The sequence below is a fragment of the Oryzias melastigma genome, linkage group LG4 (assembly GCF_002922805.2).
Source record: "Oryzias melastigma strain HK-1 linkage group LG4, ASM292280v2, whole genome shotgun sequence".
NCBI classification, from domain to species: Eukaryota; Metazoa; Chordata; class Actinopteri; order Beloniformes; family Adrianichthyidae; genus Oryzias; species Oryzias melastigma.
In genome coordinates this window covers 10,913,706-10,924,065 of record NC_050515.1, presented here as the reverse complement: position 1 = coordinate 10,924,065, position 10,360 = coordinate 10,913,706, and the positions used below count along the sequence as shown (strand labels likewise).

The window sequence follows — 10,360 nt, the reverse complement described above, 5'->3', positions numbered from 1 at the left end:
CTGACCCCCAGCACCCCCCCTAATTTCCAATCAATAAAAGGGTTCAGTGAGTGACATGACCTCATAGAGGAAATTCAATAAATTTGACAAGAATTTATGTCTGGGAAACTGCTTTTTTTTAGTACTTTTTGCTTACATCTTGCCTTTTAAGTGACACACAATTAAAGATCCACCCTTATCCTTCCTGGCGGGTTGAAGTGAAGTGCAGCCTTGTTTTAGTGCGCTTCAAGTACTCCATTTATTTTTCCTCCTGTCGCCCCCCCTCCTAATTGTCCTCATTGAGCCGTGTGGACCGGTTGCACAGCCTGCCTGCATGCCTGGCTGCCTGACTGACTGGGGTCAACGGGTTTACCGTGTGCTTTTATCTATATTTCATGCTATGGCGCTGCGCAGAGACAGCCACACGCGCACAATGAGAGAACCCACCAAGGCGCACAAAGAATCCGGGCACCAAATGCACTCTTATCATTCAATCATGAGCTGATGGTAAATGTGTACAGTTCTATAATGAAGTCACATATGTTTAAATTGCATTTTTCAAGACAACAAAAGGATAAAACGCACAGAAGTAGAGTGCGTAATTCTCGATTTACGCAAATCAAACTAGCAGATTATGAAGAAAACTGTTTTAACACTTTTAGTGATAAACGAATCAATTAAAACATAGGAAAAAAACATAACGTCCACACTCACAATTCATTTCAATAAGTTCTGGGCGTTACTGGTTCGCTGCGTCTCTCTCCGCTCGGACACGGGGGGCGAAAAAAGTGTCTTCCTGAAGCAAGGCGCGGGTCATCCTCATCGACTGAGTCTGCTTCATCGGAGGGGAGGCGCGGTTCGCGTAAAGATATCACCTGGTCGCCCGCGGTGAGGACAGTGGACGTCCGATTCCGTCGATGTCAGGTCTTTAGTGATGCCTGCACTCGCCGGGATTGAGCGCTGAGAGGACAGGGAGCGCACAGAAAGGCGTCATGTGAGCCGGGGCGAGGTGCGCCATTGGCCAGCCGGGTAGAAGTATGATAAGGCTACTCTGTGCGCCATTGGCCCAGGACGGACGCGGAGGCGCCTCCTCACTTGGCTGTGTGCAAGAATGTGAGTGCGGCTCAGTGTTCGTAATTTTCAAGAGAGGAAGGAGGGAGGGGGGGCATAAATAACAAATTGTTCCTGCGATATTGTGTTTGATTCATTTGGTTGAACGATATGATAAATGCGTAAACTCTGGCTTCAAGTCACAGATTTAAGCAAATAAGGTAAACTTGACTTCTGATGGAAACTTATGATAAAATAAAATATTATTTTTAATGAGTACAAATGAAAGGAAACAAATGAAAAGCTTCTTTAGGAGCCTGTTCATCTGTAAGATGATAGTTTTTAATCCCAAATTATGTAAAATTTTCTTTTTATTTTGGTTTGATTCACTCTTTTTATCTGGTAACTCAAATATAATCCTGGACAAAAACATTTCAACTCAAAATTCCAATTGAGTTTCTCTTCAATACTTACTAATACTATACTAAAAAATATATTGATTGTTTATTTTAAGCATATATTGTGGACAATAAAGGACAAAAATATTTTTCAAACTCATTACAAAAAAAGGAAACGAAATGCAATGATTTGAAAATAAAATAAACAAAAACACTTATGTCACATTTGATTCATTAAATATGGTAATTATTTGCTAAAGTCAAGTAGAGTTTGATTGATTGTTTGAAAAAAATGAATGAAGCGAACTTATAAAATTGAATTAGTTGTCCATTTTCAGCTATAAATTAATTTTACTCAGTTTTGAAACTGTTTTCTATGCAAACTAAATATTTACTCAATTAAAACTAGTAGATCCCTCTTTTTTGCATTAAAAATATTATAAACTAACATAAAAGAATGTCTAAAATTGAATTTGGTGAATCATGTCACATGTACAGACAATTCTGATAATAATTATTTAGTTATTTTTAGCATCATTGCAGTTATTCCAGAAGGGTTATCGCCATAGATTTAAAAGGCCAAATCCAAACTTTATTAAACTTTTTTTTATCACTTTAGAGTAAGATTCCATAACAAACTTTACTAACACATTAACACAAATTATGAATGTGTTTATAGGATGTTAGTTGGACATTTATTAGCACAATAATAAGCCGAATAATGTTTGTTATCATACTAAGTAAGATTCATAAACATCTAAAGTGAGACCACTGTCTACAAAGGCCAAATTAATAACTAACTATCTTTGTCAACATCATATTGAGTGTTTGCAGCACCTCATCGAAAGTGTTACCTACTTTATTATTAGCATTATTATTATCATCATTATCCTAGAGCACTATCGCCATGTGATTTTCACCTAAGCAAAAATATTTACATGATGTTCAAAATATTGGATTTTTCTGAGAGTCGTAGTTCCCTGGGTAAAGTCTCACATGTCCCATGAATACGTTTTTTTTAGGAATTTTTTTGTTCTCAAATGTTTCATTTTTCAGTAATTTTCAAGCATGTTTTGAAGATCTTCCTTTGTTTTAGAATTTTCCATTTTGTTACATATTCTACTTGCTATATACTACTCTAATGTATCATGTGTCATCATATTTTGATCTATTTTTATGACAAATACTTTTTTATTGGGTATATTATATCAGGTAAAAATTACTCAGCAAAAGTGATAGAGTACTTTTTATAGTGAAAGTGTTGTAGAGTTAAAGAGAGTTGATAGAGTCTTTAGATGTGCAGGTAACAGCCAGAACTCTGGTGTAATTTATATTCTCTTTTAAAATGAACATCATTAAAGTAGCATGATATTTGCGTCTTAGTTATGGTGTTGTACTTTGTTCCTCACTTCCATATTGATTCTCTGCACAGTTGGACTTCACAGAGGGTAACGACACATAAAAGAGCATCCTCTCTCTGTCTCTCTGGAGTGTGGAGATGGAGGAACTCAAGGTTCTGTATGGGTGGGAAATAGAGCGCGTGTAATCTGGAGCACGCATGTTCCCCTGCTCAGGCTGCAGCATTAAATTGATATTCCGCAAAGCTTTCCCTTGTTTTCACATTCACTTGACTGCTGCCGTAATGTGCCGCGAGGGTCGAGCAACCGCTCCCTGATTTTTGTGGCACTTCCCTCCCCTCCATTTTTTTTATTTTTTTATATTTTTCCTCCTCTTCCACCACCTCCTCCTCCTCCTTCACTTCACTTCACTCCATGGCAGACACCCTCGTTTGGATGGCTCCAAGGCGATGCGCCCGTTCCATTTGTCTCCCATGTTAACGGGAGGCGGCAGGACTAAGGCAAGGCGTTATCTCTACACAAAACATTATCTTCGCTTTGCTCCTCCAGCACCGTGAAACACTGATTATTAACTGCTAAAGAAGCAGGTTTTGGGGTTTCCAGCCTTGCTGTCACACTTTAAAAAATAAGTCATAAATCACACAACATGCCACATGTGCTCGATTTTTGAATGTTTTTTTTTTAACTTTTGACCGTAAACGATGCTTTTCTTTTCTTGCCCTTTAGTGACTGCTTTCACTACTGTTATGTCTGTTGCCTCAGGGGAGTTATGTCTAGCGGTATTATGACTGGACGGGTGACAGTAGCATTTTTACCAGGAACCAGCATAGCACTTCCTTTTCAAGATTTAAAAGCTTGTCACATAGCATCACCGCGGTGTAATACGTTTATGTATTCATACACTCATGCATTCACAGTCGTTATGAAAGCAAAACCTGCAAAATGGGTCATACTCTTAGGTTATCTCAGCAAACTTATTTTGCTTATGTGAGGTTATGTGTGATTACACCTCAAAGGCAAATAAAATCCTACAATTCTACTATTCTTTTGCTGAAACAGGAATCTGAAAAGTAATCTTAGGGGATACTTGAGTTGAGAAAACCCAAAATGTCACAATTTCTTAAAGAGAAATCAAGCCTCAGTTTTCTGTTTGCCTGAAACAAATGCAGGTGCAGCGTAACATCCATACACTCATTCTTAAGTGTGTGTGTACACTGTTAGGCTAACACACATGCAGATAAAGCCACAGTGGAATGAGTTTTAGCTATAGAGTTCAAAGCCCTGCCAGTCACATATAGAAAGCTGTGTCTTATAGACCCCATCTCTGCGCAAAGCTAATCTGCTGCATGCTCAAGCCCTATATTTAGACCGATGTTTTGTGAACTGGTAGCATCATTCTCTGTGACGAAAGAAGCTTTCAGAAGCCGTTAAACTCTTAAAAAAAAAAAAAGCCAATGATGGTTTTGTATGCCGCACAAATTCAAAACACCTGTTTTCATTTTCGCTGTCCTGCCATGCTCATCGGTTCTTAGGAAGCTGTTGATTGTGGATGACGACAATGTGGTGTGACTGTGAGGTTGTGGTTGTAAATGCAAAGACGTGTATGAGTCTCAATAGCTTCTTATTGGGAAATTTGTTTACAGTAAATTGCATCCTAAAAACCTTTTCAGCTTAAGTGGCGTTTTTCTCTAGTAGAGAATAATGTACATTATTAAAAAAAAAAAAAAAATCAATTAATGACGTAGTACATATTTGTCATTCAGGTCAATAGTGTGTGTGGATTTCCATGTACTTTCACATGTGTGTGGTAAAATCAAGTACAGGTGGGCCACTGGGAGTTGGTTTTACTAAAAGCTTTTACCTCCATCTGCTGTGTGGCCTGCACAAGAACATAGGTTTGTGCATCAACACACACATAAAATTGCACTCTCTGGTTCAAAAGCCGGTCCCTTAAGCTTTAAACGCTATACGTTTGGCCGGAGAAACAAGTTGCACTTGGGGCCTGCATGGCATCTGCTTCTTAGCTCCCAAAGCCAAGGCACGGGGCTGAGGGAGATGCCTGGGGCCAAGATAAGCTCTTCCTCCCCTGGTTACTGCAACACTGTGGGGACCGGACAGGCCGGGAGCCTCAGCTGAAGACCACTGATAATATCCGCATGAGTGTATGAGCGTGTGAGGCTGGATGAATGGGTGTACACCGACAGGAAGGGGTTGTGGGGATGCATGTGTGTGTGGGCGGGAGGGTGTGTGGGGTAAGAGCATGCACTAATGCACACACTTATGTGAGTTTATCCAAATCGTCAAATATTACAGTTCGGACAAAAATGCCTGCCTCTGAAGTATTAGGTTGGCTGCCAAATATTTATAGAAGTGTTCACAGATTTGTTTTCTCTGGAGGAAACATTTTTTCTGTTAGGAATCTGCACAAAAACAAACCTGACAAAGCCGCAAAAAGCAAAATTTGCCAATTTGCAAAAATGTCTGTAAAAGCAGAAATGTACTCTGACATCTCGATTAAACATAGAATTGTTTTCTAAAACAGCTAATACACTTTGACACTGCAGGGTAATTTGTCCATTCATTTTTAACTCCTCTTGGCTGCACAATTGCAATTCAAGTTTTGTGTTGACAGATAGGATTATCACACGCCATATTTCACTTTTAGCAGCCCTTCTAAATTGGTTCTCTGTAAAATTTGGACGAAATATTACAAATCTTTTTATAGCTTTAATACAGGACTGTTGTATCTTTAGCATCTCAATTTTCCATGGAGTCCAAGCCGCCTTAACTACCAGAACACAGTCACAGTTTTCATGCCCTTTTCTTGAGAAACTTGCTCATTAGTTCAAAAATCTAAAATTATTTTTAATGTATTAACTTATTCTATTTGTAGGTGTTTAAATTACGACTTTTCCCATTTAATACCCATTTTGTGCTGCTATGCTGAAGTGTGTGAAAGGAAGAATTGTGCTAGAATCCCTTTATGTTTGTTCCATTGCTCTTTGCACAGACATTGGAATCATTGTTCTCTGATGGAACCATTGACTGTACAAGAGAACTGGACTGAGTGACCCCCTCTAACCTCGACTTTCCGAAAAGGAAGTATCTACTGGTCCCATAGAATCCACTTCTATTAAGGAAAGAAAAAAAAAACAGCTATTATCTATTACTCAGTCATTACATTCATTCTTGCTCCGCTACATTTTTTAACACGTTCTTGCTAATCCTAATTTTTTTCCATTATATTTTTTTTCTGATTAATTGTTGTTTGAGAGAAACAGTTATGGACCTATGGACTTATAACCAACGGGGCACAAAAATGGTATGACTAAGCCTCATTTTCACTGAGCAGTCCTGTCTGGAATGGCCCGGTCCAGTTGATTCTGGTGAGCATTTCCACTCAGTTAAGCCTCAAATTTCCGCTGACCGGCTTGTTTTCACGGTGCATGTTTGATGTAGACCGTAAGCGTGCCGCTAGCTCACGCTGCATCACGCCTTGGCCAAGGATAGCAAGGAGCGTTTGCAGTTCCACAGCAGACCAGCGCTTGCTGTTGCTTGGAGTCATTTTCAATATAGACTCATGACCAAAAGAGAACACAGGAAACCTCACAAACCAGAATGCTAACACACGTTGGAAACCTTAGCTTAAATGAGCGCCGTCATCACTTTCTGCCAATCAATGGGTGGCTACACCAGCTCCGCTCCAACCGTTCCATTTCACTGGACCTTCAACCAATGGGGGCTCCCAAGAGGTACAGGTCCATTTTACAATGTAAATGCTCAAAATTCCAGATTGGACCGTACCGGACCGCTCAGTGGAAACTTTAGATCCGGTCCGGCTTAATGAGTGACTGGGCTAAACAAACGAAAGTAAGAGTCCACCAATGACTCCATCTATATGCCAATCAAAGAAACCTGCCACTATTAAAACAAAATAACATAAAACAAAAGTTGTATATGATGCAAATAAATATTTAACATCAAATATACGATTAATGTAATAGTTAGTTGCTTTAGATTTAGATTATTGCCAACATATACTTTTAAAAATCCTTCTTTTTTTTATTGTTGTCAACAAATGTGCAAGCTGCAGCGGATAACGCACAACTCTTGCAGTATTTGCAGAGCTAAGAAAAAAGTTTGAAGCTAACAAGAACAAGCTGCTGTCAGTCCAGCTGTCATGGTTGTCATCACATCTTTACAGCCAATCACACAGGACACATGACAGTGACAGAAGGCGACTCCAGTTGTTCCACTTTTTATTAGAACATGAAGGGGCGTAATGGGGAGGTAATAATATTCAGGATCGGGTGAAAGCCTAATAGGACAATGAAAACCGGAAAACAGGTGATCTTAACTGCATCATTTTAACGATCTCTGTGTAAAAAGTCTGTCCAGGCAACAACTAATTTGTTATAGACTTATGAGGGTTAATTTCATCCAATTATAACACCAAAGGGCCAAAAACATGAATTTCTCTTGCTTGCCAACTGTTCTGCTCCTCTCAGGGACAATGACTACGTCGACACACAAGTGTGAAATCTCTTTTAGGTACGCAGTGACAATGCTTAGAATAAGCATCCCTCAACACGTTGCACTAAATGGATCTGACAGTTACTTGAAGCAATACAGCTGCCCTAATGGAGCCCATTAATACATGGATATGTACAAAGTTGAAGTTTTTTTTAACCTTTATTATTGACCATACTTCAAAACGAAAATCAATACATTTTAGTGCTCTCACTTTGATCCATTGTTGATTTAATATCAATTTATTTAAGCTCTTTGATAAATGGCAAATACGCTTCTTCTTTGTTCAGCGGCACTGACCTTATCAGTTTAAGCTGTCATATCGAAATACTCATTCAGTGGTCATGTTAGGAGTCGCGTCACGTAAAAATGGAGGGAAGCAATTCATGTTGATGCTCGGAGGTTCAGTTCATGACGAAAATGTCCGGGTGTTGACAATTAGATGAAACACTTTGATAAATTTTATGATTCTCAATGTAAGGTTCTTTGAAATGCTTCAAAATGTACACAATACAGGAGGACAGATGTGATATGATGGTGCAGAAATTGTGCCGTGGATGTCATTCCAATTCTGGAAAGAGAATTTTATAATTAATTTCGTAGCAAGCATTGCAGGCTTTGCTGTGGGGATTGGCAGCAACTTCTCTGTATTTTGCATTCTGTTTCATCAGGCAGATGTAGCGCGGATGTCTGAGACTTCTCTATATTGCAAAAAAAAAAAAAAAAAGGTTTCATCCTTTGCGTATAGAGCAGAAGCTTACAATTTGAGTGGTTTAAAAAAAGGCTTTTTGCAAAATCAAAAAAATATATTTGATTAAGAACCACATTATGTGTTTGGTGCTAAAAGTAGAAGATCTGAAGTTACATTTTAAAAAAAGCCCAACTGTTGATAAAAAAAAACAAACATGACATAAGCTTTTGGGACATATTCTTGATTTTATTATTTACCTTTTTTTTCTCTGTATGGTTTATTGCATGTCTCAAAAACAAATGCATTAAAGAAAATGTCAACATACACATACATTATAGATTCCTTGTGATTTTTTAATAGTAGAATGAATCCTGTTGTGCTTCTTGTTCTTTTCCTTTAACCCTGAGTGGATGAGATCTCTAAGATATACATAACGTGTTCTTAAGCATCAATAAAAAAGCTAATTTTTAATAAATGATTAATTATATTCATGAATGAACAGCTACTGTAAATCCTTACAAGTCGAAAGGCGAATCTGTGGGAAAATGGTTTATTACAACATTCTTGCAAGTGTCACCTGTCACTATTATTTGAATCATTTGTCTTTATTTGGTTAAATTTGTAAGTAAGCAGACAAAAATATGGTAATAGATAGTTTGGCTAAAAAACATTTCTGTTGTCATTCAAAGTTAAGAATTGCAACTGTTGTAAAAGTATTATTTTAACTTAAAAACACACCATGACTTAAACAATCTGAGCTGTTTGCAAAAGAGATTTAAGACCCAGACTCACGTGTCCTTAAAAATAAAATTATGTGGAAAATACCACAAACCAGGTTGACCACAGAAAACATTTCCGATATTTTTTCTCTTACACTGATGTCATTATGGGTTCTTACAGGTTAATAAATAAAAAGTGGAAAAACCTTTCCGTTTCAAATAATTCTGCAAAGTGTGCTGGTTTGAGATTAAATACTTACAACATGCAAAAAGGAAAAAGATTGAAGTCCCAAAAGGGTTCCTGGGGGAACTCCTTTTGACCAAGACGACCGTTTCAACTTCATCAAAAGAAGTTAAGAGACCGCAATCAAAGACATTCCATCATTCAAGATCTGAGATAGTTTTTTTATTGGCTCCTGGTAATGAAAGTGTAGAAAAAATGTGTTTCCTTTTCCAGAGAATCCTCACTAAGGATGCATGTGATTAAATCTAATTGCCATACTAAGACTGAATGTTTAATTTCATTTTCATCATATGTTCACCAATGAATGAAACCATTTATTATTGTAGTGTTACAAGGGTTTGGCTAATTTAATGTGTTTCAACTGCATTTTTTTGTTCTGTTTTAATGTCCCTAATTGAGAGGAAAGTTGCCGCACTAAAGGAAGCATTTGGCTCCTTACTTTGTTGCAGTTTTATCCCCCTTTAGTTCTAGCATGTATGTGTTTTGACAATGGGAGCGAGGAAGACATAGACATAAAGCGAAATATCCAGAGATCCAGGTCAGCTGTGTGGCCTCAGCTGGAGTGGAAGGCTACACCTGTCAACGCTCGAGGGGCCTCTCCCGCTCTTTTTCTGTCCAGCTGGACATGCAGAGCCTCTCACTCCCCCCCCCTCCCAGCCTCCACCTCCCAGATTCAGGCCAGTTCAGCTCAGCCATGCGTGGCCATCTCTGGGAATTTATTCCGGATGCTTCCTGCTCATTGCATCCACTCCTCTCTCGTGCTGTTTCTTCTCAATCTGTCGTTTCTCTCCTTCATTTTTTTTTTTTTTTTTACATTTTTAGGCACATTTTAAAACCTCTCAGCATTTCTAATTTAGATATACAAAACTAAAATCGTGATATAACATTACTTGTAACATTTATGTAGTGTAAGTTCGATTTTTTAAAGATGAAAGTCCAATGCTCGAGAACATAATAGAATAGACATTCAAACTTTCCTTTTTTATTGTTTCAGTGGGAACCACTGAGGAACACAACACACTCCACCCACTCTTAACTCCTGCTGAGCTTCCAAAGCTTCCTCTCAGCATAGTCAGCAGAGACAGCAGCTGGAAACACTAAAATGTTAGTACTAGAGTCTTTTCCATTCTGACATAAGTCTGAAAACTGTTTTCCCCCAGTGTGTGCCTGCTTTGTAACATTACAAAACCATAGCATTGCTGCAGAATCGACTACTGTTTGTATATTTTGGCAAAAGAAGAAAAAGGTGGTTTCTCTTTGATAAGTGTGAAACAGAATTTGAGCTCAAAATCTAACATTTCTTTGCATGTTTTGGAGAAATGTGAGAAAACCTCAGTTTAAATATTCAATTTTTGTGAAATGTTGTATCTGTAGTATCATGTGCCCAAGCA

At 38.2% G+C, this 10,360-nt stretch overlaps 1 protein-coding gene and 1 long non-coding RNA gene across 2 annotated transcripts in view; one reads left to right on the top strand and one right to left on the bottom strand.

The window, feature by feature from the left end:
- Positions 1-1,071, bottom strand: part of LOC112150506 — a 30,595-nt gene extending 29,524 nt beyond the window's left edge. Inside the window, exon 1 of the long non-coding RNA XR_002919971.2 lies at positions 694-1,071. This is a non-coding gene — a long non-coding RNA (uncharacterized LOC112150506). The remainder of the gene's footprint in view (positions 1-693) is intronic.
- The window catches only part of ankle1 (ankyrin repeat and LEM domain containing 1), a 96,212-nt gene that overhangs the window by 41,470 nt on the left and 44,382 nt on the right, over positions 1-10,360 (top strand). The gene's annotated exons all lie outside the window — the stretch shown is intronic.